Source organism: Engraulis encrasicolus, chromosome 19 (assembly GCF_034702125.1).
Source record: "Engraulis encrasicolus isolate BLACKSEA-1 chromosome 19, IST_EnEncr_1.0, whole genome shotgun sequence".
Lineage (NCBI taxonomy): Eukaryota > Metazoa > Chordata > Actinopteri > Clupeiformes > Engraulidae > Engraulis > Engraulis encrasicolus.
Window position 1 is genome coordinate 37,928,740 of NC_085875.1, and position 26,992 is coordinate 37,955,731.

Genomic DNA, 26,992 nt, shown 5'->3' on the forward strand with positions numbered 1-26,992 from the left:
GTGCATGAGTGTATGTGTACGTGTATGTGTATGGTGTATGTGTTAGTCTTCCCGAATTTCTGTCACAAATGGTCACAGAATCCGACAAAGCACAAACCAAGTTTTTGGTTGCTACAGGTGATGCAACCTGTCTGCCACGTGATCCATAACATGCATTCAGTGTGTGTTCTGCCACACACACACACACACATGATAAGGCTAATGGATGTAGGCTAAGGCTAGTTCATAAAGTATCTAAAGCAGACATAGTGGAACAACACATGGGATGCATCTGTACGCACGGAACTAGAAACAGACGTGTGTGTGTGTGTGTGTGTGTGTGTGTGTGTGTGTGTGTGTGTGTGTGTGTGTGTGTGTGTGTGTGTGTGTGTGTGTGTCACACAGAGAGAGAGAGAGAGAGAGAGAGAGAGAGAGAGAGAGAGAGAGAGAGAGAGAGAGAGAGAGAGAGAGAGAGAGAGAGAGAGAGAGAGAGAGAGAGAGAGAGAGAGAGAGAGAGAGAGAGAGAGAGAGAGACAGAGACAGAGACAGAGACAGAGACAGAGAGACAGAGAGACAGAGAAGGAGATACAGAGAGATGACAAAGGCAGCTCAGAGACACAGCAGGACTGAGGTCACTAGTGGAGAATTTTCCAGTTTCCAGAGTGAGAACAGTGTAAACACAAACGCACACGCACACACACGCAGACACACACCACTTAGCTATGAGCATGCAAGCCTGGGTGGGTGTGTATTGGTTTGTGTATATTGCAGTGTGCGTGTGTGCGTGCATGTGCACCACATACCAAGAGAACTTCTGTGAGCCAGCTGTTTCTACCTTGCCCTTGGCACTTTTTAATGCATCGGGCTGGACCCACAAATACCCTCCCTTTTAAGACACACGCGTGCACACAACCACACGGATGCATACACGCACACACGGCATATCAGAAGTCACTTTGATGGCATTGGAGTCAACACTGCATTTTTGCCGAGTTTGATGTTAACATCTGTGTGTGGGAGGTAACATGTGTGGGTCCATTTTGCTACACTGTAATTATCCATTTAATTAAATGTAGTGAAATCAGTCCAATCACCATCAAAGACTGTCAGACAAACAAGCATACAAGCATGCAAGCACAAACATAACAACAAACAAAACCCGTATCTCCCATTTAGAGAAGATCAAACTCCAGCAAATGTCTGAATTACTGAATACACAAATCTTCCAATGCATGCCATACAAAAGAGAGGTGGCAGTAATGTCTGTCTGTCTGTCTGTCTGTCTGTCTGTCTGTCTGTCTGTCTGTCTGTCTGTCTGTCTGTCTGTCTGTCTGTCTGTCTGTCTGTCTGTCTGTCTGTCTGTCTGTCTGTCTGTCTGTCTGTCTGTCTGTCTGTCTGTCTGTCTGTCTGTCTGTCTGTGGTTGTGTTCAGTCCAGTCCATGCCCAGCCAAATGACTCAGTGCACCACTGGAACATCATGAGGGGTACATTCAGCAAAGAAACATGACTCCACACAAGATGGGACACTGAGGACAACACAGACTTCTACACACACAAACACATACTGTAAAAATGCATGTGGGCATGCACACGCTCGCGCATACACACAGCAGGTGTCATCCAGCTGGTGGCCTGGTGAGTCAAAGCTTAACATCCCTTGAATGAATTAGACAAGAATTGCTCTCAAATAAAGCACACCCACAAATAAACTCACACAGAGACATACTAACACTAACAGTGGTGATCAACCAAAATGTGATTGCAACATCAAGTAATATCAAACTCAAAGACGCTTTGATTGCACTTGACTGATTGCTTATGGGCAGCCATGGGTAAACGGTTAGCGTGTCAGACTTGAAGCTCAAAGGTTGCCAGTTCGACTCCCGCCAGTGCTCTCCCCCACCCTCCTTCATGACTAATGTACCCTGAGAATGGTACGGTCCTGCCACACTGCTCCCTTAGGTTGCTGTTTGGGGCTGCCTCCTTGCACAGGTGAGGCATGAATGCAATTTTGTTGTGTACAGTGAGCACTGTGTGCTGTGGAATGCCATTGGGAATGTGGGCTTTCATTTAAATGACAACTGCTCTGCATTGTGACTGGAGCGTCTTGCACAGCTTCTGGGCACTGACCTTGTGATATGGTAACGACGATGTGAGAAAAAATTGCATTCACTTGGAGATTTCCAAACTTTTGGACGCATCGCAACAGTACCTCGGAGCTGCTGTAACCTGGGCGATTCTGGTAGAGAATATGTAGCAATAGGGAAGTGCAATGAGTGCAAAGTGCAAAAAGTTCGCACTGTGTGTGGGTCGGTGTATCACAGGGAATCACTTCATGAGTCTAGTAAGGTCTGGAATGGATCTAAGAGATGTGATGAATACATCTTTAGACTAAAGCACATCTGCACGGGCAAACAAAGAAACCAACCCAAAAACAAACGCCCTAGTGGGGAGGGGGAGGGGGGAGCTCCTCGCTTCCTCCCATTCACTTCACACACGCTTTCTATCCCTTCATCTCAAACACAGACTCACCACATACACCACACATACACAGAAATGCACACAGAAACAAACACCCACAGGAACACAGACACACAGACACACAGACACACACCATCAAACACAGACTCACCACATACACCACACATACACAGAAATGCACACAGAAACAAACACCCACAGGAACACAGACACACAGACACACAGACACACACCATCATACCAGAGCGTTAAGATAACACACTGGCTGACCGTTGTGCATCACGACTTTGCAAGTTAATGTGTCCTCCACATCGCCCTGTGACAGGTTAGGTTTAGGGGGGGTTTTGGTCTGGGCACAATTTTGACAATTTCGCCATTTATCTTGATTGTTTCGCTGTTCTTGGCAAAAGTTAAGTGTCAGAAATATTAGGATTTTGCATGGTTTTGGTCAGGGCACAGCAGAGCACAGACACAGACACAAAGACAGTTCAGCAGTCTGCCTTACACTGCTAGGACTGACTACGTGGCAGTCCCCAACCTCAGTCTGCACAAAGAGAACAAGAGGAAGAGAGAGAAAGAAAGAAAGAAAAGAAATGAAACCCAGACACAGTGAGAGGAAAAGAGAGAGGAGGCGGATGAATGAGGGATAGCAATAGGGAGGGAGAGAGCACGGCTCTCTTTTTCCTCCTCCACCATCCCCTGCTTACGCTCCCTCGCTCCATTCACGTCAGAGAGAGAGAAGGGTGGGGCGCACATGTGGTGAGAACCGAGGAACTGTAGCTACAAATCACCCAGAGAACAGAGAGGAGGAGAGGAAAGAAGGGAGGAGAGAGGAGGAGGAGGAGTGGGGGATAAAAAAGCAGAGAGGGGCGAGAGAGAGAGAGAGAGAGAGAGAGAGAGAGAGAGAGAGAGAGAGAGAGAGAGAGAGAGAGAGAGAAAGAAAGAGAGAGAATTGAGCCAAGTGATGGAGCAAGAGAGAAATTATACAAAGAAAAAAAGGAATGGAAGAGATGAAGATAGACAGAAAGGGGAAAGTGGCAGACTGGGTTATGTAAAAGAGGAGGAAGAGAAAGAGAAAGAGAGAAATGGAAGAAGAAATGGCAGATAGAGGATAAGAGAAGAATAAAAGAGAGAGCGAGAGAGAGAGAGAGAGAGAGAGAGAGAGAGAGAGAGAGAGAGAGAGAGAGAAAGAAAGAAGAGATACAATTGGAAGAGAGAATGAAAGACAGAAGAAAAAGAGAGGAGAAAGAATGAAAGGAAGAAGAGAAAAAGGGAAGAGAGGAGGAGAGAGATCGCACAGCAGAGAGTGCCGAGCAGGCTTAGAGCAGCGCCATGGAAAGAAAGTGCTGCAGTCAGGAGAATTCCACTCAAACATCTGCTTCTCATTCCAACAATGAGAGCCTTTGATTCTGGACACGCACACACTCCTGCACACACACACACACGCTCACACTCCTGCACACACACACACACACACACACACACACACACACACACACACACACACACACACACACTTTTGCTTGCACATATAAGTGCGTGTACGTGTTGTCTTCATGTTACTGAGCTGTATGTCTAGTGAACTTCATAGTCAAAACAGGATTTCTAAGCAGTTGGAACTATTCATGTTTCATATTCGTGTGTGTGTGTGTGTGTGTGTGTGTGTGTGTGTGTGTGTGTGTGTGTGTGTGTGTGTGTGTGTGTGTGTGTGTGTGTGTGTGTGTGTGTGTGTGTGTGTGTGTGTGTGTGTTATAGAATGTAAAACAAGAGGAAAGGAGCTACATACACACTCACACACCAAACAAACATGAACACATTCTTGCTTTTCTAAGCCTTATTAATGTTTATAACATGTATTTCCAACAGTATTTAACAGCCGTCATCAATCGTTGATGCTGAAGATGACCAGAAAGCAACAGAGAGCAATAGATAGCAACAACATGTTTGTGGACAATCTGACTTATCCAGGGAATGTTGTGCAGCCAGAGTTTAGCTGTATGCAATTTGACATCTTGGAGAATGAAACATGAATTTAGAGTTTCATCTGACTTCAAGACTGATTGTTGTCAGGCTCCAAGAAGTTGTTTTGCCTCAAAAAACTCTGAGTAACTTTTCATGCACATTTGTACTTGGTACACTGTACAAGATTTTTAGTTGTTTATTTCCAGAATTCATGCTACCCATTCACTAATGTTACCTTTTTCATGAATAGGCTACTTACCACCACCATCAAATTCTAAGTATTCATTATGACTGTAAAAATTGCACTTTTCATACAAGAAAAGGAGGATATTCTACATGGTCTGCCATTTTGAATTTCCAGAAATACCTATTTTTAGCTGCAAAAATGACTGTACTTGGGCCATGATAGAAAATATTACTTTATTACTTAGTAGACTTTCATGAAAAGATCAAATTTGCCAATAGGCAGCCCAGTTTCAATGAACAGCATAGTTGCAGTACCTTTTTTGTCCATTACCTGCACAGTGTCCCTTTAAGTTTGTGTTAATTAATTGTGCACTTAATTCCTTGAATTTTTTTTTACTTTTTTATTTTTGATTATAAAATCATCGAATCTGAGAAATCAATATTGAATCACATCGTCATGTTTGCTGTGATTTATACCCTTAGTCTCAACCTAGTCCCCTTCTCCATCTACAAGGTACTACCCAAATAAAGACTAAAGACAAAAAATAACTACTATCTAAATAAGATCTGTTGCTAAATTTCTATGCATTTTGGCTACTCTTGGCCTTCAGCAAAGTCAAGTCAAGTCAGTACTTTGTCAAAAATCTATCTCACAGGGTTAGCACAGAGGTTTGACATTTTGTTTGACCAGTCAACTCCTCTGCTTCTTCCTTTTTCCTTCCTACCTTCATTCCCTCTCCTCATTCCCTCCCACTTCCTGGGAAAGGAGCAAAAGGACACCAGCCGGCAGCCGGCTGGTCTAGGGTGCTCAGACCACCTACTGTACTAGTAGGGATTTCCAAACCGACAAGAGAAGCATGCCGGAGCCAGCTCCCAAAACCTAATGTCAAAACTGGCTGAGTTACGTTCACACTGGAAATCAGAGCTTTTAGGAGCGGAAAAGTTTAGTTCCAAGCTGGGCACGGTGTAAAACATGTGCATGTGTGTGTAAGTGTGTATAATGGTGCAGCAACAGACTCTGTTGATGACTCACATTATGGCAATGGGCACACGTATTATGCTGGTATGAATAGAGAGCTTTCATGGGCAAATCCACTGCACTTCCCCGTCTAACTGGTGTGGGAAGCAGCTCCGACTGGGCTAGCTGACTGGCTGATCTGGGAAGAGTAAAAGAGGCTACAAGACTCCACGTAAACTTTCACCAAATCCAAGCCTGTTTGTGCTATGTGCATCACAGTTTCCTTAAAGCTGTTGTTGTGGAACTGAACCCTCAACCACAACCTCAACAATGCTGCAGGACGCACGCACAGAGAGAGAGAGAGAGAGAGAGAGAGAGAGAGAGAGAGAGAGAGAGAGAGAGAGAGAGAGAGAGAGAGAGAGAGAGAGAGAGAGAGAGAGAGAGAGAGAGAGAGAGAGAGAGAGAGAGAGAAGCACACACACACACACACACATACAATGTTCAGGGTCACTGCCAGGGCAACAAACAGCAAATTATACTTGTACAATGGAATGATTCAACTCGTTTCACAAACACAAACAACAACAAAAAAGAAGAAGCCTACAACTCATCTGTCCCCATTACCAGTTGGGCTGGCAGGTCACGCATCACTCCTCTCTGTTCTGCAGAAAATAACATTAACCTAAACAGGCAGGCATGTAAACATTTCCAGAGTGCCGTGGAGCACCACCCGTGTTTGATGTCTGCCTTTATTTGATGATGGCCTACCGTAGTGAGTCACAGGAGGCAACGGGACATTTATTCATGCAAGTTACCGTACGGGTCAAAGATATTTTGGGGGGGGGCTCAGGCGTCAGGCGGCGCAACGGCATCTAATGCCGATAAATTAATTAGTAATGGGTGGTTTATATACCACAATGAATATGACTCTTAGATAGCCCAATAAAAACAAACAAACAAAAAATCAAAACAATAGTTGCACTGGCTCTCGTTGCACTACCCTGACGCATGCTACAGCTCGTCACTGCAAACGTCACTGACCCATACATCAATGATGTATGAGTAGAGTAGAGTAGAATAGAGTAAACTGTATTAATCCCGGAGGAAATCCAGGTGTCTAGTAGCATACACACACAAATCAATGAATCCACTTTCTATTATCAGGAGGTGTAGTGGCACATAGCGCTAAATGCACCACATCATAACCAGGCTATGTGCTACGAGGCTACAAGGTTAAAGTGCAGACTGGGTCACTTCCCAAGCCTACCCCATCTCTCTCTACCACTCTCCTCCGGTCATAACCACCACTCTCCCATCAAGTCTCCTTGTCATGCTATGCCATACTGCTTAAAAATAATTGAGTATGCGTGTGCATGTTTGTGTGTGTTCATTCGCCAAGATCACACTATCCCATAACTGCTTCAAAAGACACTTGACTGTGTGAGCACTGATGTGTGCGCATGCGCGTGCGCGTGTGTGTGTGTGTGTGTGTGTGTGTGTGTGTGTGTGTGTGTGTGTGTGTGTGTGTGTGTGTGTGTGTGTGTGTGTGTGTGTGTGTGTGTGTGTGTGTGTACTGGTCATGGAGCCTGGCACCGGCAGACAGCCATAGCAGCTGGGCATTCAGGGCTATGTGGCCCCCATGACCCCCTGACCCCTAGCTGCCCTAGGTCAAAGGTGAGAGGTCCTACGATGGGCCGAATGCGCTTTTACAGAATCCCTGTAACGATTAAGGCCATGGGAACATGCCCCTGGCATACCTCACAAGCAACGTCCCTTTTCGGTTTCTCACTCTGACGCATCTCATACCACTCACTGAAACACACATGCGCAGACACACACACACACATGCGCAGAGACACACACACACACAGATACACACATACAGAGACACAAACACATGCACAGACACATACGCATACGCATGCACAGACACACACACATACACACACGCACACAGACACAAACACACGCAGACAGACAGACACACACACACACACACAGACACACACTCACACAGACAGACGCACACACGCACAGACAGACACACACATGCACAGGCACACATGCAGACAGACACACACAAGCACAGACACACACGCACGCACACAGACTTAGTGATGGTTCTTATAGCAGAACCTTCGTTTTTTTCACATTTCCAATCCCTCGAGGATTTACATCAATAACCTTACCCAAAGACAGACACTAAACCCCCAAAACACTCCACACACGCACTCTCCAGCAAGGATCCATCTACTGCAGGCACTACCATAACTCTCCATCCCCTACTAAACTCACCCCCAGGCAGCCATCCATGCATACACATGATCACACTAGAAAATTGAGCCATCTTTCAAATGCCTCTTGCACTACTACAGGATGTACAATTCTGCAGAGCACATCTCTGTGATGCGGCAGGGATAATGCTTGAGTAGCATTACATAAACGTAAGCTAAATCGTAATAAGCTGGTGGCTATGGATGCACATCCACCCCCAACACACGCACGCACGTGCACACACACACTAGCACTAACCTGACTCATGTCATCTGGCTGTGTTCACCAACTACATGCGGGGTCTGTTAGAAAAGTGGCTTCATCTCTCAAAAGTCACTTGCACAGGGATTAACCTTAATGCAGTAAGTATGCTGGGCTGGTGCAGGAGCACCAACACTGCAGTAGTGTTGCATGAACGTTAGCTTAACACTTGCATGCACATGCACGTGATTAAACTACTAAATCTTGCTGATGCAGCATGCATGATGCTGCTGCTGCATGTGCACCAACATTGCAGTGGCATTGCGTAAACGTTAGGTAGGCCATCCCGAGCCAGTGCACACACACACACACACACACCATCCCCAGTGCCACCCATAATCAACTAGAACATTTTGTCAGCTCTCAAAACTGTGCAGTTGCAGTTATTAAACTATTAAATAGCCCTAAAGCAGGATGAGCAGTTATGTTGTAGTAGCATTTCACAAACATTAGGTGGACTGTCATGAGCCACGCACACGCACAAGCACACACACACTTACTTCACATCCCAAGTGCCACCCTCTGAGTCTTAACTCAGTCCACGATACATCCCCAGCAGGCAGCCATGTATCCACACGGTCAGCTAGAAAATTATGCCACCTTTCACTAAATATCCCTTATGCGGCTGCTGGAGGAGCACTAATGTTTATTAAATTCCAAAGTTAGTTGAAAAGAAAAAAACTTTTCTTCACCAAGGCACTCAAAGTACAGTTAAAATGTCTAGATTATAATGACATGTCCACTAAGGACTTGAAATTGCCCACACGTAGCCGAAGAAGGCCTTAAGGGACTGAGCACGCCTCTGACTGGCAATACTAATAATGTTTGTGTAGCGTTGCATGACTGTTGTAGCAGTGTTGCCTGACCGTTGCAGTAGTTGTAAGACACTAGCCTCTGGACTCTGAAGATGTCGTAAACATTGAACCGTAAGTCCGGTGTTTGCACCTAATAATTTGTTAAAATTGTAAGCTGCTATATGCTCCAGTTTCCTCCTTCAAATCATTGCACTAGTGTTGCATGACCATCGCAGTACCGCTGAGAGACCATTGAACTAGTGTTGCACGATCATTGCAGTAGGGTCCTTTCATTTGAAATCAGAGACTTTAGGGACTGACCGGCATTGATTTTAATGAAACCCCAAAACTTTTCATGATTCTGACACCAATATGAAGGGACAAACAGACTGACGAAGTATGGGCCCAATACATTCATCAATTTAAGTTACATAGGGATGGTTTGATGTATGAAGGCTCTTTTATGGCCCTACACAAATAGCATGAATAACAATAATTATGAATAAAAAAAAAATATGAATTATGAGATACATGTGAATTTTACTTAAACTACTAATTTAGCTACAAATTGTATTTAAAAAAAAATGAATATCAAAAAAGTTGTAGTTAAAAAGGACTCAGTTCTTGTCTAAACTTACAATGTCATGAACCAAACCCCCCATTTTCAGGTGTTGTTTATGACCTTACAGACTATGTATAGACAAGAAACAGTCCATTTTAAAATCAAAGTTTTTTTGATATTCAAATTTTCATTTTTCAATGTATCATAATTCATATTCTGAAGGTTGTTGTATTCCATGCTGTGTGTGTAATGTGTAGAGCCAGAAAAGAGCTTTCAAACAACACCACAGACATCCTTTTGTGACTTACAAAAACTGATATAACCAAGGCTGAATGTATAGTGTCCTATCCTCATATGTAAACCTTTGCTAGTCTGTTTCTCCCTTAATATTGGTGTCAGATTCACACAAATGCAGTTCTGGGGTGCTACCTTGCTACTTAACAGGCACAGCAAGTATGATTGAAATCCATGTTGGTCGGGTCCCAAAGTGTCTGATTTCACGTGAAATGACCCTACTATATAACTACTTAAGTACAACTCTTTAAACTTTAAGTCAAATTATCTTTGTCATGATTCAAGAACCAAAGACCACACATTAAGAAGATGTTAATGATATATATAGCCTAACTTCCGGGGGAGACATTACTAATGTGTATAAACAGTTCAATTGGATACTCAATTTAATATTTAAATATCTCATTATTCATACTCGGATGATTGGTGTATTCCATACTCTTTGATCTTTGTTTAATTTGTAGTGCCACAGAAGACATTTCAAATATCAAAACCATCTCTGTGTTACTTCATTTGACTGACATAATCAAGAATGAATATTGTCCCATCCTCTTAATTAAGACTTTCTCAGCCTGTTTCTCCCTTTAAATTGGTGCCAGATTCATCAAGTTTAATTGAAGTCCATGTCGGTCGGCCACCAAAGTGTCTGATTTCATGTGAAATGACCCAGCAGCACTGCAAGACCATTGCACTAGCATTGCAGCGTTAGCCAGCACGTTACAAGCTGGTGGTTGTGACGGTGGCCATTGGCCAAGGCCCCGGCTGCTTGAACTAACTGTTATTTAACGCTTATTTGAGGGAAAGCCAGTGCAGTAATCAGATCAGTGCTGCTGAGGAGAGGAGAGAGAGCTCATTAGGTTTCAGAGGGAGTGAGAGATTGAGGGAGCGAGGGAGTGGAGTGGTGGAGGCGGGGGCACAGTGCAGCTTTCTCAACCGACACACACTGGTGTGTGTGTGTGTGTGTGTGTGTGTGTGTGTGTGTGTGTGTGTGTGTGTGTGTGTGTGTGTGTGTGTGTGTGTGTGTGTGTGTGTGTGTGTGTGTGCGCTTGCGCGCGCGCGCGGGTAAGACTGAGCTTCAGAACTCCACATGATCCAGATAATGTCTTAATTATTTTTGACAATCTCAGAAAGATTTCAGAGAGATGAGGATGACAATAGTTACATCGATGGTCAGACTTAGTGTGGTAATGTGCACTCACTGCTTTGGCTGAGTGCCATGGAAAAGGGAAAGTCAGTGAGACAAAAAAAGAAAAGCGTATGTTACTGCCCCCTTCCCTTCAGCCCCCCATCCGCCTGTGGACAGAAGGATTTGGGTATATGGACTGAGGCGGGTGACCAAACACAAATATTGACAACAAACATTGGCACGAACAGTGTCATTGATAAACTAACCCCTGGGTCAGTCCTGTGTGTGTGTGTGTGTGTGTGTGTGTGTGTGTGTGTGTGTGTGTGTGTGTGTGTGTGTGTGTGTGTGTGTGTGTGTGTGTGTGTGTGTGTGTGTGTGTGTGTGTGTGTGTGTGTGTGTGTGTGTGCCCATGTGGTAATGGATAGCGGTGTCAAGTGAGAGGCGTGTGAAATCCAATCGAGCTGTGCCTAAACACACATACAAACACCAAATACGCACACACACACACACACACACCTTGTGAATGACACATTTAAGGTGACAACCAGCCAGTGTGTAGTCTCACACTGTAAAATGAAGTGGGCCCCTTCACCATAACACATGAGGACGTGTGACTAAACGCCTCCGTCTACTGTTACCACAGCGCAGAAATCAAATCCGCCTCAATCCCTCAACAAGCACCTTACATTCAACGGAGACAGTCAGCTAAGACCTGAAACTAGACACTGGCTTTTAAGCTTCTTAACAGCAATACTCTCCCTTCTCTTAACGCTAGGTGTGCGCTCTCCAGAGAGGTTGATTTCTTGTGGCTCCTTTAGTGGCCGCTGTGTTTTTTGACTTGTGAGGGCATGAATGGGTTACATTTGATAATAATCTGTTAGATATTTCAATACATTAATGTAATTCAAGAGTAACTTAAGTGATGGAATGACTGGATGGCTGGCTGGCCGGCTGTCTGGCTGGCTGGATGGATCTACAGCAATGTTAGAACTATTACAGGTTCTTCATGTTTCAGAAATGTCAATATTATCCTCATATTTTGAATTGCTTTTTTCTTTACTCATACATCATTCATTGTAACCTTTCAACATTTACAATTTTATTACCCTTATAAATGTCCACCATTTTTAAATAACGACACATTTTTTGTAGATCACCTATTTATGCTTTGTGTGGGTTATACTGTACTGTACTAGCAATAACACCAGCAGGGAAGCCGGCAGGAGGGGCCAAAGGGGTCAGTTGTCCCAGGCCCAGGGAGAGAGGGGGACCAGAATTGGGTCCTCATTCCATTGAATTGGTTGGGTGTGGGGGTGCTTTAATGCTTTGTCCCAGGCCCAGTCTAAATTAGACTAATATGTCCTTTTCCCTGACCACTAGCACTATACTTTGGTTATTATACAGCACTTCATTCAACTGTTGTTGCTCTAAGGAGGCTCTGTAATAAACATAGCTTGGCTGCATGTCAACAGGAAATGGCTTTCCCAATTTGGCAAGTCATGTTACCCAGCCGCATGAGTCAAACTGTTGGCCCCACTTGTGTGACCTCATCTGAGGAGTTTCCCCTCTTGCCTGCATACCAGTCCACACCCCTGTAATAAGGGGTCTCGTCTCGGTCCACCTAGCACACATACACAACTACCCACACAAGAAGGGAGACCAGTGCTTAAAGTGATACCACACCATTTCTGGAAATAGGCTCATTTCACTCTTCCCCTTTGGTTAAATAATTGTTTAAAAACTGTCCAAACTTTTACCTTTCCTCTATTCTTTCAGCTGCTCTCTTAGTCTAGTTTCCAAGCCAGCAATAATAATTGAAACCTATGGTACCAGCTAGTTGCTAGCTACCATAGGACTCAATTATGGTAGTTTGGAGGAAGAATTTGTGTTCCCAGACTCAGCGAGTGAATGGAAGTATGATGATGCATGGTGCAGTATGGTTTTAAGCTAGACTTATCGGATTAACAAATTGGATATTGGATAAACGATTTACTCGCAAGTCTGGTGAGGACACACAGTAGCCTATACACTCAATCTCACACAGATACACACATCTGAACCAAAGTCTGGCTATGGATAAACATTACCGTCTCATGTGGAGATCCAGTACACATTCTATTTCACAGGCATGGACAGACACAGACACAGACACAGTCACACACACATACACATACAAACACACACCTGACCCAAAACTCATTCAAGTCAATAGTGATGTCTGAGTCAATGCGGGCTGTCAATATTTGCAACCCTAACCCTCGGCTGACAAACAAGATACCAACACTGAATCGGAATGGAAATGTCACCGCCATTAGCTGGAAAGGGCAAAGCCGCAGAATCAGGTGCTCGGCCAAGTGTGAACTTTTTATCCGACGGTAAACAGATCGGGTTTAACTCGTCGTATAGTAGGTGCCAACATGAAGATCTTAATTATCTCATCATCAGCCTCAGACTCTCGTGACACGACACATCATCACCACATCAAATGTGCTTTAAACTGCCCCACCTCCTTTTACACACACATACGCACACATGCACACAGGCACACGCACCTTCCAGATACACCATGCATGAGCTCAAAACATTTGTGTAGTGTTGCACGAGTGTTATCTAGGTAGTCACAAGCTGGTGGTGGTCGTGCACACACACACACACGTACACCTCATTCTTTTTCCCTCTTCTCACTGCCGAGTCGCGTTGTTCGAGTTCCTTGTCATTGTCAAGTCCAACAACAAAAAATATTCAGCAACCCCCGACACCACCACAAAACACTGACAAGTGATTGTGGCATTTTTATTATTATTTCAAAAGCTGCTTTCAGCGAGTGTATCAGGCCTTTTTCTAGGTCAGGAGTATTCAGGCAGCACGGCCTATCCCCAACTCACCTCTTTCTAGCAAGCTTCTTCTCTTGAAAGAGAACCACTCTCTCCAGCGAGCTTCTTTCCCTGAAAGAGAATAGCCATGTTTTGGCACCAGTGTGCCTTCTATGGAGCACCCAGACTCCAGGTGAAAATGACTGTGTTTATGGAGGGGATTCCCTTTCTCCAAATCTAGCAAACAGTGTAATAATCATGACTGTCATCAGTAATCTGTATGTGTGTGTGTGTGTGTGTGTGTGTGTGTGTGTGTGTGTGTGTGTGTGTGTGTGTGTGTGTGTGTGTGTGTGTGTGTGTGTGTGTGTGTGTGTGTGTGTGTGTGTGTTCTGGGAGGGTGTGTAAACAAGTCCCATCAAGACCGTTCTGCTCTGCTCAGCTGTGGTGGTTTTCAGAGGAAACGTGGAATGATTACCATGAATCACACACACCGAAGCTCCAAACACACGTAATCAGTTTGTTACTCTAAAAAAAAGACGTACGATATTAAATGTATGATGTTGATTATGTCTTAAGGATATGGTTGACGTTTAACCCTGTGAAACCTGAACCATGAAAGCAATGAGAGAAAATTATATTTTTTTGGAATTTGCTTCAATATTGGTCCCTTATAAGAAATGTAAAAAAAAAAATTCAAAATTTTGTTAAGGTCACTGAGATATTTGATGCATCATATATGATGCATCAGGCTTTAAAGGGAATGAAAATTCCAATTTCATGACCATTGAAAAATGACTTTTAATGCATTTGCATCTTTTTTTTAACTTATAAAAAAGTTATCAGACAATTTAATTTGAGGATTATCTTTAAATATTTAGTGAGATCCTGCCATTTTTTTAAGCCTATCCTTGTTTTAGCAGGACCATATTTTACATTTCCCACAGCCTGGTTGGGTAATTTTTTAAAATCTATGTAAAAACATAGCTGATCGAATGCTTAACAACCTATTTATGAGTGTAATATAGATCATTATTCATTTTTGATGTGTAATTTGAATATATGGGTCCATTACTACAATTGGACCATTTCTCCATTCACTTCAATGCATTTTTTACGAGATCATAATTTCAACATTTTGCATTACATTTTCAAAATCGCAAGTAAAACGTGTTTCTTAAGGCAATATCTTTGTCTTGAAGTAAAACAACTTGTGTGTTTTGTTAAACGATCGTCATGGTATGCTTTGTAAGTTTCCCTATGGAGCAAATGCATTGATGGCTGACTTCCTGCCACCGCCGGATGGTGCTTATGTGTCTAATCAGTTTTAGCACGATCTCTCTGCAACACGGTGTAAAAATATAAACTCTTCCTTGATTAATTGCACAAAGCAAGTGTTCAAATTAAAGGATGTAGAGTTATATTTCGGAAATTTGTACACAAACCTTTTGCAATTTGTCGATATCTCAGCGTCGGTCAGGGAAACCGCTTCTACTCCATTTTTGCATTTTTCGCCGAGCTGTGATCAACTTGTTGTTGACCGCTGCTCTCTTGTGGCGGTTTCCGCGTACTGCAGGACGTTTGGAAATGACACGCAGGATGTTTTTGAGATGGATTTTTTTTTTGTGTCAGCGTGGAGAGGGCTTTGAATTTGATGCATCATAGATGATGCATCCGGCGCGATAGGGTTAAGGGCGTAACGCAAAAAAAAAGGTTTTTCCAATTCCTGAAGAAAATGATGGGAAACATTGGAAAAAAAATCGACAAAAATAAAGCACTTAGTGGTCCGTGGAATTTCACCTTATTTTTGCCATTTTTGTGAAAAATGTGTCCTGCATCAACACATTGCATCATGTCACACCGCAGGAAAATGAAGTCACACCACAGGAAATTCACTGCATTATGGCCATCTTAATCCTTTTGTATACATGACTGACATCTAAGCTCATGATAACTTGACAATGATATTGTGTTTTATCTTAATATGTGTTTTCATTCATTTAAAAAAAACAAAAAACTTTTTTTTCCCTTCTATAAGAGCAGTCACACCAGAGGACACCATAAAATGAACCTAAGCATTGCGTGACAGAAATATTGCAATATGAAGACATATTAAGAGGTTAATAGTCACCATAAACTTCCACAGCACTCCAATAACTGAGGTACTGACTGGTTAGGAGCCAGTCTTTAAGACCCTTGTAGTTGGCCTTGCAGCTGCCCATTCACAAACATTGACATACTTGTCACCCCACAGGACGCAATTTGTGTTACGAAATTGAACTTGTAGTTAATATTACTGTCTTGAGTTTTTTTTCACATATCTTAATATTAAGTTAATATTAATGCAATCATGCCAAATGCTTCATACATTATTCAAAATGCTGTTGGTTAGTTTATATATACTGTATATCATATTCCAGGTTTCATTAATGTTACAGTCACACCGCAGGATATTTGACATATAAACCTTTACATAAATCTTAACAAAAATGTTTCTTCTCATCTAAGACTAATATGAAACATAATGTACCGCATCTGGGTCATTCCACGCCAAATCAACAAGTGCCCGCGCACTTAGGTCTCAAAAAATTCTGAAAATATTACCAAGTGTACCCATGGTACTTAAGAGAAACACTGTACATTTATTTGAATGTAAGATGTATACTCTCCGTGTTACAGCCAATTTTACTGGGGGAGGGGGTGCCCATTTTGTTCACACTCTTTTTTTTGTCAAAGTTCACAAGCCCCTAGCTCAATAACTAAACCATGTAGGAAGCTCAAATTTGGCATGCTGGTACATAGATAGGAATAGTTTGTTGCTAAACTGTCAGTTTTGGTCTGTATGATCCTGCATTGTCATGGCATTCCCTCAAAGATGATACAAATTGTACTGGAGTTTTTGGCTGTGCTCTGTTTAGGCCTTCAGAAGACATATTTGTGCCCAACATAGCCTCTTGATTTTTTCCCCTTGTGGAGACAAGTAGGAACACTCTCATAAAAAGCTATACATAGAAAGGAAACCCCATCAGTGTTTGAAAAGAAGACCTCACAAGTCTGACAAATCATTTTGGATGTCATTTTCAGAGCTCCAGAACCCCTTGTGGGATTGTCCACAGATTTTTATTTCATTTTTTTCTTCATTCTCCATGAATTCTTCTTTTTAAAAATGCCATTGAGACTTGTCTTATGTGATGTTTTCTTTTCTAATTTCCAACCTGAACATGGGCACCATGCACATTGAGAGCAATATGTTTTCTATGCGTTTCTTCCGCTGCCATCTGCTGGTCAAAAAAAGTAACAACATGACTCTTTGTGCCTGACCTACTGTCTCTTTTGGTGTGCGAACCTGCTCCCACATTAAACGCTCCTGAAATCATTGAAATTGAAAGGGATACCTGCACCCCTGCACAAGGACTCTCGGACGATCATGTCTGGGCAAAATTTGCATTTGATTATTTAGTCTTTACATTAAATGTTATAGAAAGAAATCATGTTGCTCTCTTTTTGCATTTTGCCCATGTTAAGGGTGGAAATTAAAAATGAAAACATCACATAAGACAAGTCTTATTGGCGTTTTTAAAAAGAAGAATTCATGGAGAATGAAGAAAAAAATAAAATAAAAATCTGTGGACAATCCCACAAGGGGTTCTGGAGCTCTGAAAATGACACCCAAAATGATTTGTCAGACTTGTGAGGTCTTCTTTTCAAACACTGATGGGGTTTCCTTTCTATGTATAGCTTTTTATGAGAGTGTTCCTACTTGTCTCCACAAGGGAAAAAAATCAAGAGGCTATGTTGGGCACAAATATGTCTTCTGAAGGCCTAAACAGAGCACAGCCAAAAACTCCAGTACAATTTGTATCATCTTTGAGGGAATGCTATGACAATGCAGGATCATACAGACCAAAACTGACAGTTTAGCAACAAACTATTCCTATCTATGTACCAGCATGCCAAATTTGAGCTTCCTACATGGTTTAGTTATTGAGCTAGGGGCTTGTGAACTTTGACAAAAAAAAGAGTGTGAACAAAATGGGCACCCCCCTCCCTCAGTAAAATTGGCTGTAACACGGAGAGTATACATCTTACATTCAAATACATTTACAGTGTTTCTCTTAAGTACCATGGGTACACTTGGTAATATTTTCAGAATTTTTTGAGACCTAAGTGCGCGGGCACTTGTTGATTTGACGTGGAATGACCCATCTGCTTTCATTGACATTTGTTTTTTTAAAGGAAAAATAACACTTTTGTAGGTTTTTAACCAATGTTACGAAAAAACAAGGCATCACGTCAACCACCCATATATTAAATCTTCAAGTTCTTTTGTTTGACCCTCTGATGAAGACGGAAGTTTCACCGTCGAAACATGTCAGGTAAAAGATAACAAACTTTCACATGTCTGGCCGGCGTAGGATATTGTTCAAGCTCCACACATGGCTCCCCTCTTTGAAATGTTTACATAAAACCCCATGTGTGTCTAAGAAGGACACTCCATACCAAGGATATCAATGGCTGGTTCAACAGTTCACATTCTCTGAGGGACTGCGGTTGCTCCATCTGGCAGATTACATTAGCTGTTTCCTGATGTTTCCTTTCCTTCCTCGCTCAATACGACAAACAAAAAAAGCTTCAAAAGCAGCTGTGCTTTGTGAATATCCACTGATCAGAGTTTCCTGTAGTGCTGGTCGTCATCTGGACAGGTGCGGAGTAGTCATTGAGAAATGTATATCAATCCAAAATGATGAATGCTTTTCAGCGTTGGTTAGGATTTTTCCCATAAATGAAAAGCAATTGATGGAACGGTCTATTGGCATACATATTCCTCCCAAATCATCCTGCAAGACATGTCCCCAGGTCTTATTTTGCAAGGTTTGTGTGCTTTTTCAATACTTTGGCAGGAAATGAGCATAAGCAACTGCTTATGGTAAGGGTGTGCTAGGACAGGGAGACAGATGTGTGTCGTTGAGGTGGAGACCCCATAACTACACAGAGAATGGAATGACAACACCATGCAAGCAAATTTCAACATTGAGTGAGCCTTGGTCATTCAATCGATAAGATATTGATAGACAGGTTCAAATCAAACTGATTTCAATTGCCAGCATCAGAAGAATTAATTTTTAAAAACATATGATGACCCAATATGGCCGTCATGATCACTTTTCCATCATCCCCCAGCCCTACAATCAGCCAGACTACAGACTATTCTGCCAGGTGACAAGCACTGGTCCAAGATCAGGTTTTAAACATGCCCTACCAGTTCACTGAGCTTATAGCATTTTTGATTGGATAGGTCACCAACAAAATACAAACAAACAAGCAACAAGCAACACACACGCCATTTGTCTCTCACAACGCTGGCGTAAAAACTATGGCCAGAGAACCCCCTCATCATGAGTTGCCTCCTCCGCTGAAAATTCGTCTGATGCTGCAAAAACCTGAGCCAGATTCTTAATGGTTTCTGCTGTGGGAAAGAAATGTGTTTTTTATCTGGGGAAAATGCTGTGTTTTGACATATTTGAGGATGCTGGAGACTTGGGGAGCTGCATGTTTTATGGCTAACTATTTTTTTTTAGGTCCACTAAACTGAATATAAAAGGGGATGACACGGTCAACATTTACTTAATCCCTTTCCTATTAATTAAGATTTATTGGAGCATTAGCACTATTAGCACTACTCTTTCTCTCTCTCTCTCACACACACACACACACACACACACACACACACACACACACACACACACACACACACACACACACACACACACACACACACACGGATAAGGAGACAGGAAGAGTGTGCCCTTGTGTGCGAGTGAGTGCGAGCAAGCAAACGAAAGAAAAACAAAAGAAGGAAAGAAAAAGAAAAGTGGACTGCTTCAGTGGACAAGGTATTTATAGTGTCCGTCTAAGGAAAAAGGGGGGGAAAGGCTGGGCAATATTTCACTGCAAAAACAGCTGGCTTCCATGTGGAGACGAGAAGAGAAGAGAAGAGAAGAGAAGAGAAGAGAAGAGAAGAGAAGAGAAGAGAAGAGAAGAGAAGAGAAGAGAAGAGAAGAGAACTCTGGCAAAACACACCTTTAAAACGGACGCACCTCGACATGTTGAGACACGAATGGCACTCTGAGCTTCCCGTCTTCTGTCATACACGCACCCAGATTAGAGAGAGAGCAGGAGAGAGAGAGAGAGTCTGTGTGTGAAGTTGGTCTCCATTTACAGTGACGGTAAAAGGCAGACTCCCAGCTGGCTTAATCCAGTCAGGCATCAGACACTTTGTCTCTGTGTGTGAATGCATGAAAACATCATAATGCCTTTGCCATCAGTTAGCATGTTATGAAATGGGGAGTGTCTTTGAGACAGCTACTACATCTCACACCACACATGGGTCTGTTGTTGAAGTAAAGAGCAAATGCCTTGGCCTTTTGTCTGAGGCTGTGTGTGTGTGTGTGTCTGTGTGTCTGTGTGTGTGTGTGTGTGTGTGTGTGTGTGTGTGTGTGTGTGTGTGTGTGTGTGTGTGTGTGTGTGTGTGTGTGTGTGTGTGTGTGTGTGTGTGTGTGAGCGAGAGACAATAGGAAGTTAACTCAAGTCAACACTCAAGAAGAAACACATGGCCACACACTCGCACACACACAATAGAAATTCAATCCTCAGTTCCACACCGGAAACTTGGCTCAGGAGTTCCTGAGATTGTGTGTGTGTGTGTGTGTGTGTGTGTGTGTGTGTGTGTGTGTGTGTGTGTGTGTGTGTTTCTTTGCTTTGTGAACGCACATGAGTGTCTGTTTTCTTTTAAATGTTGGCGGCAAAACTTGGTCCACAAAACCACCCACAAATCAATGCCACAGTGGGCACTAAATATTAAGCATGCTTCAATGGGAGGATCACAAAGATGAAAAGAGAGGATTGAATGAAAGAATGAAAAAAAGAAAGTCAAATGTAAGAGAGAGAAGAAAAAGAGGTACACTGGGAAGAAAAGAAAAATAACCTATTTTTTCTGGGTGGTTTTTTTTTTTTTGCAGCCTTGGCTGTATTTTTCACAAATGCCTGGGAGGATCGGAGCCATACTGTGAAAAAGAGAAAAGGAGAACAAGATAAAGACAGAAAAAAAATGGAAAGAGACGGGATGGATAGTTAGTGAGACAGAGAGAGAGAGAGAGAGAGAGAGAGAGAGAGAGAGAGAGAAAGAGAGAGACAGACAGAGAGAGAGAGAGAGAGAGAGAGAGAGAGAGAGAGAGAGAGAGAGAGAGAAGAGAGAAAAATAGAATGTAGGAGAAAAAGGAGAGATGGCTGATAGTGAAGAAGACAGAGAGGGGGGAGAATGAAAGAGGTAGGACGCAGGGAAAAGGGGGAGTAAGAAACGAGTGCTAGAGAAAGAGAGAGAAAGACAGGAATAGGTGGACGGGGCCTCAGGCATAAGTAGAAAGATGGCTCGAACACTGCAATTGGAATTGTGGGAAGTGTCAGAGTAAGTCCAAGTATATGTAGGCGTATAATTTCAAACTTTATAAAACTTCATCTAACTTTTGGAAAACTTGACAGCAGCTCCTGATTTTTATGAAACAATGTCTCCATATTTCGCATCTTGACGTTGGTGGTCGGTGCCGGTGGTCTGCAAGAGAAATCCCTGGTGGTCCTTGACAACATCATTTTCCATGTGTTAAAGGCCCAACAAGCAAGTTGAAATATTTTCCACACTGTTGTTGAAATGTATGAGTAATGTAGTCGCACAAGACAGTTGTGAGGTGGGCCGGGAAGTAAGCTCGAGCTCGAGTGGCAAACTAGCACAGATGACTTCAGTTACACTACCTTTGCCATGCATAAAGTGTTCAAACGGCATGTACTGTACGTATACACTTCTCAAGCTATAGGTTCTGTGATGGGGACACACACCAATTCATTATGATGCACAGCCCTGTGTGCTGCAGAGCGGTGGGAGGTGGTTGTTAAAACCAAACACTGCTTGAAAAATGTTGACAGACATTGTTTTGCAACGAGCTAAACATCACACTTCACCCAATTTCTCCAGTTCTGCTGCATGAAAGGCCCAGTTGTTTAAGATTTCATGCCATAGCAAGTGAAAAAGAAACCCCACACTATGGAACCATTCATGACCATGTTTAGGCTAAGAAGTTCAGGATGATGATGCATGAATATGAAAGGTGGAACCCCTTTTCATTTATATAAAGCATGGAACTTCAATAGAAAGAGAAATGCCTCAGATTGATGCTGGTGGTAAATATTCACTAAAACGTTCAAGCTTACGAATGGCGGGCAAAACAACAAATTGTGATAATCTAAATCGTGACACACTGGATTGTCACACTTAAGACGCATCACTTCCAAGGCCCTTATTTTCCCCATCATGAGCACCAATTCCTCTGGTGGTTGTTTATCAGAGTGGCCTCGTGTGGTGAGCAGACGGCTCCTGTGATGCACCAGGGGCTCCTCCCATGTAAGCTATTCACAGCAGCCAGCCAGCCAGCCACCCAGAAGAGCCTTCTACCCCCCTGCCAGGGCGACAGCCACCTTCATGGGTCAAACTAGGGTCAAATTAACAGGTACAAAACACCAACGGAGACACGCAAGCACACACACACAAACACACAGCCCAAACTTAATATCTTTGTGAGGCTCTTCCTATATTTATATTCCATTTATATCAACCTAACAATAGCTAAAGAATGGTAAACTGTGCCCAAACCAAAACAATCCCTAACCCTAACCTGTCGATGAGGAAATGTTTTCTTTTTACACTTTTATAGTAACAAGAAAACTACCCCAGCAAAAGGGTTCAAAACATGTGGGGTCCAGGATTTGGGACCCACATGAAGCGAGGGCCCCAGTATGCGAGTGTGTTCCCATCAGTGGCCTCATGAAGGTAGATTGGTGTAGCACACACGCACACACACGCACACCACAATTTAATGAGGTTAAAAGCTGTTCTCTGTAAAAATAGATGCCACCTTGAAAGATACAAATTCTCTGTGTCCTGCTATTTTTAAACTAAACAAACTTTTGAGGTTGAAGCACATTAGAGCTTAGAAGTACCGCCCTCAATTCAAACTAAAGTACAGTTTGTAACAGGCGAATAACCAGAGGTGTGCCTCGTCACCCTGGGTTGCTGGCAGGGACTTAGGGAGCCCATTCAGACTGCTCCAATTTTTAGTATCATGCACGTGACTCTACACACAACTGCAACTGTCGGTCCATTGGGTGGAAACCGGTTTGATTTTTTTGAGTGTTTGCATGTGACGTCATCGGTCTGTTGACCTGGTTCCCCTGCTAGGATTGCAATATGAGAATTGTTATTATGCTATGGACCAACATGGCTGACAAAACAGTGTTTTCAGTGGCACTCCTTGACATCCATTCTGCCTGTGCATCACCCATAAAAAACTGCAAGGATTCTAAACAAAAGCACAAGATCCACACAAGTTAATATTGGTTCAACTTTAATAGCACATTGTTTGTTGTGTGCAGCATCTCTATGCTGCTATATTGGTCAGTCAGTCAGTAAAAACATATTACTGTAATTCATTACATTGTATTGTATTGTCATATGTTATATTACCACAACATCTGAAACCTGTGCAGGCGAGTAGCCTGTAGGCAGTTCAATGACAGCCAGTGCATTCACCTGCAAACTGCTGGGCTGGCCACAGATGTGTACAGTGGAGAGCCACAGTTTACACAGATTAACTTCAAAGGTCCCACTACACAAATACACACACAGGCAGCAACACACACACACACACACACACACACACACACACACACACACACACACACACACACACACACACACACACACACACACACACACACACACACACACACACACACACACACACACACACACACACACCAAGCAGCAGCAGGTTCACACATGCATGCGCACACAAGCACGCACACACAACACGAGCACGTGCACACATACCCACCACTAAAGAACTAGGTTTCCTCAACAGCCTCGTAGTGACAGCATGCCTGTCCGTCTGTCGGCTTATCACTGCAGATAACGGCCCTCCTCCTCTAACCTAATGCAAAACACAAGTCACACACACTCCAACCGTCCCCCTTCCTCTTCACGTCTATGAATCACCCCCCCCCCACACACACACACACACACACACACACACACGCACACACACACGCACACACACACTTATCCCCTGTCCATCCACTTTGCCTTTCTCTCAGCTGGCATCCATTCCACTTCCATTTCCTCTGGCTCTCCTCCTCCCTTTTTTACCCCACTCTTTATTTTGCTCTTCTGATAGACATCACAGGTGCCTGAGGCACAGTTATCTAAGTGAAGGAGCAGCACTCAAAGCACTGCACGGGGATGGACGAACAGAAAGAAGTGATGATGGAAAGGAGAGAGAGAGAGAGAGAGTTTTGAAAGGCCAGTGCCTGTGGGCACGCATGTAGTGTCGTGTGCACACATATCCACATATTCACTAACATTAGAATGCCTGACATACACACACTTCTGTGTAGTGCAATGCGTCCAAAAGACACGTGCTGCTGATGCAAAATGGAGCAGTATTCCAATGTTTAAGGTCAAAAGTGACGTGTGGGTGTGTGTGTGTGTGTGGGTGTGTGTATTGTTGTTTTGTTTCTTCCATGCCCTGTATGTACTGTTCATAAATGTTGAGTGTGTGTTGGGGTCTAGCCTATAGAGTTCAAATGTATTTATTTTTTTTGTTCAGTATGTAATCATAGTACTTACATGTCTTCAGAACCCACATGACATCCACGCATGCGTGTGCGCGCACACACACAAACAAATCGGCTTGTATACAGTGCAGATAAAATAAACCTCATCAGTGGTTAAGGGTTTGCTGCTGCTGCATGGCCCAAAACAGAGAGAAAGGTCTGCATCCTCTATATTGATTAAAGTGCTTTCAAGTTAATTCCTGTTACTTGAATTAATTAGAAGGGGCGAAAAACAAATACCTCAATGGCACAGCCCAAGAAACAGAGGTAGCCTAAGCAATTCGGTCTCAGTATTCAGCACATGTTTAAGGGTGCATGCCAGTGCCTGTACCAGTAAACAACATACAAACACCTACAGCAAACATCTGTGTGAGAGCCTTCGCTAAAATTCCTCTGGCTCAATTTACTGGGGGGGGGGGTGTTTTGCTAATCTGCCAATGTAAACACACACACCCACCACCCACCCATGACTCATGGCCTACCCATTAAATCTACTACATGACGTGACATAACGCAATTCCTACATCACCTAAATTTCAGAGGGCATGTTTCCACCCAATTCCTAAAATAGGTCTACCAATGAAGAAGCAGGACAGACACACATGATGGGCCATCTCGTCTTGGGAGACGTATCAAAACCGCATCAGAGCAAGCAGAGGAGCCTCACGCCCGTGGAAACCACAGCCACCTCCCATCCCATCTCGAGATCAGTCGCGGCAAACCCCTGGCTGGCTCCGTTCGGGGGAAATTGCTAGCCCATGAGACACTTTCATCCTGTCTGATCATCACAAATATGAATCAGCGCTCATCCTTTAGCTATTGCGCAATGTTGTAGTGTGGACTTCAATTTCACCAAATTACTTAATGCCGTCATTATTTTAGAACAAGCATCAGTGAGTCATGAAGGGTTTTTAACATAGTAGACTAAGGTGTCTGACATGTGTTGTGCCATAACGGAAAGCGACGCTAATATTAAACCAGCACAAACCAAACGGAGGAAATTGCAAGCATTCCTGCATCTTGAAGACACTTGGGTATGTGCGGCGACCCAAGCATAGCCTCCAGCTATAGGCAATTTAAAAAGCCATAAACTTGAAGACAAATGTGCAGTCCAGCGGCACGACTGGCGCTCTAGTGATGCGATTATGACTACATTGATTGTGATCACAGATTAAAACCCTTCTGAACAGATGCACAAGTCATCCTCCTCCAATCCCAACTCAGACCAACCACACAAACTATCTTCTTGTCTACCGTATCCATTTGGCATGCAGTGATTTCAAATGGGCGCAGGCTGTCTACCATTCCTGCTTCCACACAATCAACCACAAACAAGGACTCAAACGATCCATTTCCACAATTTCCCTTTATAAGACGTTGTAACCGGAGCCAAGATTACATAGTATAGGCGTCCGTATGGCGCGCTATGCCCGTTAATCCGTCTGTAACCTTTACGGTTACTGCAGTTATTTGGGAACAAGCCGTTGCTTTTCCAGCTAATAATAAGATGTCAGATTCCATTCCAAGGCACATATAGACGATGAGCTAATTTAAAATAAAAACAGCGTGACTCTAGGAGCGCCATGAGAGCTGCGATGCGGAGGAAAAGAACGTTCGCAGCGCGCAACTTTACCCAACTTCAGCACAGCAGACCACAAAGTGAAGTCTATTTTTTCCGATGTCGTCTCACTCAGTCTGGATTCACAGCTCTTACCACGGAAGCCAAAATAAAAATTACAGAGCTGCACGGATAGGGCTATCTCCGAGCAGATGCGCAAAGTTGACAAAACAACATGGTAGTCTACACACGAAAAAACAATTAGAACTAAGTAGGCTACACTTAATTCCCGTGCCCACAGATCAGAAGGACAACGTAACCAAAACCGCATAGCAGGCTACGTTTCTCGGATAGCTGTTAAAATGCTTCTCGCTGGGTGAGGAAATAACTTCGGCTCAACAGCAGGCAGGCACGTAAAGAAATTACCCAATAAACTAAAGCAACTCAAAATAAAGTGTTCTCAATATAATGACCAAACCCCAAACATTTAATTACGCATGCCAATCCATAATCTCCAGCATGAGAAACGTCAAAAATCGAAACAATCCCCTTACCAAAGGCTGAAGACAGCGGATCACTGAAGTATAGTGACTTCTAATGTCCTATTACAACACAACTGTAGACCAAGGCTCCAGTAACGAAAAAAAACAGCTGTGTTTTCATCGCATAACAGTTCTAACTTCACGATCAGAAGAAGAATGGTCACTGCAGTACGCAAACATAGGGTTTGGGGTACACATTCGACTGAATGGCAAGACAATGTAGCTTAATCGTTTCCCTAAAAAGTTTGATTGTCTGAGCGTTTACGGTGAGTAGGCTACGGGAGCACCGTTGGGAAGTGAAGACAACAATGGCCATTCCAAAACGAAGGAATTCCAACAAACTCACCTTTTTTGAATACCTCAACGTTCAAAATCCGATAAAGACTAGTAATCCCAATTTAAATCTCGAATGCTTTAGCTCAATTCCTTATTTTCTGTTTTCTTCCAAGCGCGCCGTTACAGCCACGGTCTGGGATACATGGCTTC

The 26,992-nt window shown here is 43.2% G+C and overlaps 1 protein-coding gene across 1 annotated transcript in view; it reads right to left on the minus strand.

The window, feature by feature from the left end:
* The window catches only part of frmd6 (FERM domain containing 6), a 49,775-nt gene extending 22,783 nt beyond the window's left edge, over window positions 1-26,992 (minus strand). Inside the window, exon 1 of the mRNA XM_063184319.1 lies at window positions 26,853-26,992. The gene's annotated coding sequence lies outside the window, so the exon portion shown is untranslated. The remainder of the gene's footprint in view (window positions 1-26,852) is intronic.